Source organism: Phalaenopsis equestris, unplaced genomic scaffold (assembly GCF_001263595.1).
Source record: "Phalaenopsis equestris unplaced genomic scaffold, ASM126359v1 Scaffold001082, whole genome shotgun sequence".
Taxonomy (NCBI): domain Eukaryota; kingdom Viridiplantae; phylum Streptophyta; class Magnoliopsida; order Asparagales; family Orchidaceae; genus Phalaenopsis; species Phalaenopsis equestris.
The window spans coordinates 322,447-324,904 of record NW_018165521.1 but is presented as its reverse complement, the minus strand read 5'-3'; the positions used below and the strand labels follow the sequence as shown (position 1 = coordinate 324,904).

Genomic DNA, 2,458 nt, shown 5'->3' with positions numbered 1-2,458 from the left:
GCTGGTGGTTTATTAATGTCAAAACCTTTTGATGAGGCTTATTCATTAATAGAAGAGATGGCTACCAACAATTTTCAATGGCCCTTCGAATGGGTAAATCCTAAAAGAATAGCTAGTATCCATGATTCTGATGCGATATCTATGTTAGCTTTGCAGATTACTGCAATATCAAAGAAATTAGCTCATTATGGGATGAATTATTCTCCAACACCTCCTATGATGGAAGAGAATTCATCTGGGAAATTTGTGGATGTTCAACCTTCATATGAGACTTTAAATGCTATTAATAGACCCAACAACTTTTATTCGAACTATTATAAACCAGGTTGGAAGAATCATCCAAATTTTAATTGGAATAACAATTCTTCTACAAATCAACAATGGGCAAACATCCAAGTAAAGCCATTAGGAAATTCATCCAACAAAGAAAATGTAAACCATAGACCTTCTTATCCCCCATGATTTAACAGTAACACTCAAATTAAGAAGAAGAAATTGTCTATGGAAGAGCTGATATTAAATATAGTTCAACAATTGCATAATCAAGGAAATCAATTACAAATTCAAGGAAATCAATTACAAAATCAAGGAACTGCTATTAAGAATATTGAAAACCAATTAGGGCATATCGCTACTGCGCTTAGTAACCGAACATTAGGAACTTTTCCTAGTACACTGTGGAACCAAATCCTAAAGATCAAGGAAAAGAACAGATAAAAGCGATATAATTACGAAGTGGAAAAGAATTGGAGACAAGGGCACAAAAAGAAGAAAAAAATGAAAAAGAGAAAATGGATACCGAAAAAGAAAAGGATCATGAGTACCCAGATTTAGAGTATCCATTTACATCAATGAAGATTACTGTGGAGAAACCTCCACCGCCATTTCCTCAAAGATTGAAGCAACACAAACAGAATAAACAATTTTCCAAATTTTAAGAAATTCTTAAGAAGTTAACGGTAAACATTCCCTTCTTAGAAGCTTTAGAGCAAATGCCCAATTATGTGAAATTTATGAAAGATATTCTAAACTAGAAAAGGAAGTTCACGGATAACGAAACTTTTGCACTTGGCGAAGAGTGTAGTGCAATTCTTCAGAAAAAGCTTCCTGAAAAATTAAAAGATCTAGGCAGTTTCACTATACCGTGTGCTATCGGTGAAAAATTTTATGGAAGAGCTTTTTATGTGATTTATGTGATTTGGGAGCCAACATTAATATTATGCCTCTATCAATTTTCAAAAGATTAGGATTAGGAGAAGTCTCACCTACTTCTGTAACTCTTCGGTTAGCAGATCGTTCAGTTACTTCTTCTAATGGATTTATAGAAGTTGTGTTAGTAAAAGTTAATAGTTTTTTCTTTCTTGTGGATTTCATTGTTTTGTGACTTATGGATTTCATTGTTTTAGATATGGAGGAAGATAAAGAAATACCTATCATTTTAGGGAGACCATTTTTAGCTACTGGAAAACCTATGATAGATGTTCAAAAAGGAGAATTAACGATGAGAGTTAACGATCAAGAAGTGACTTTTACATTGCAAAATCTATGAAATACCCTACTGTTGAAAGAGATAATGAATGTTTTTGTATGGAAATTAGTGAGCATCTATTGAAAGAACATTTCAAAGAATATTTTGAAGAGAAAGAACAATTTCAAGAGAGTGATGAAATTCTTCAGGATGAATTAGAAAATGAAGAATTAGGTTATGTTCACGAAAGATTTGAGATGTTGGATATTACAGAAAATGCGATATTACAGAAAGCATAGGTTTCTTACACCAAGGTGTAAGAAGTGTAGATATGAAGCTTCGCATGTTCCATATGTAAATACATAAGTATTGTGCAATATGTATGCATATTTCTCTTGCATTTAATTCTCATTGGTTTGCATGCATGGCTTGTAGATAAATTTTACCCATTCTTGGATTTGCAGGGTTGAAACTTGTACTTTGATCAGAATACGCCGATTGTTCGTTTTCTATCCCTCTCGAGGAGTATTTTCTGACCTTTTCTTTTGCATCTAAGAGCACATATCCAATTAGTTGTAATGCAAAATCTTGTGTTGTGGTCTGATATTCTGTGTTTTTGTCTACTTGTCCTATTTGCACTGCAGTGTTGTTACAAATTCTATTTCTTTCCAGTGTTCCGTGCGTTTTATAATAGCTTTTATGTAGAGCACACACTCTGTTGAAGATTTTTAATTTTCTAGCATTATGTACAAGTATAAGGACTTCAGTTTTATTGAGCTTCTGTTTGAAAATTTTACATCATTCTGTTGAAATAAAGCTTGTCGTTTCTATCATTTTGAGAATTGCTAGTTGCTCTGTGGTTACGCTGCTGGTGATGTTATGAAGGTGTAGAGGTATGAAGTTTAAATATAGTAAAATCCTATTTTTAGTATTCTGTCAATATATAAACAAGAAATGTCAACTTTTGCTTTTCGAAGAATGCCTTTCAGG

At 32.9% G+C, this 2,458-nt stretch overlaps 1 long non-coding RNA gene across 1 annotated transcript in view; it reads left to right on the top strand.

The window, feature by feature from the left end:
• The first annotated feature begins 1,805 nt into the window (after nucleotides 1–1,805).
• LOC110033065 overlaps nucleotides 1,806–2,458 on the top strand; it is an 18,036-nt gene continuing 17,383 nt past the window's right edge. The window contains exon 1 of the long non-coding RNA XR_002294919.1: nucleotides 1,806–2,288. This is a non-coding gene — a long non-coding RNA (uncharacterized LOC110033065). The remainder of the gene's footprint in view (nucleotides 2,289–2,458) is intronic.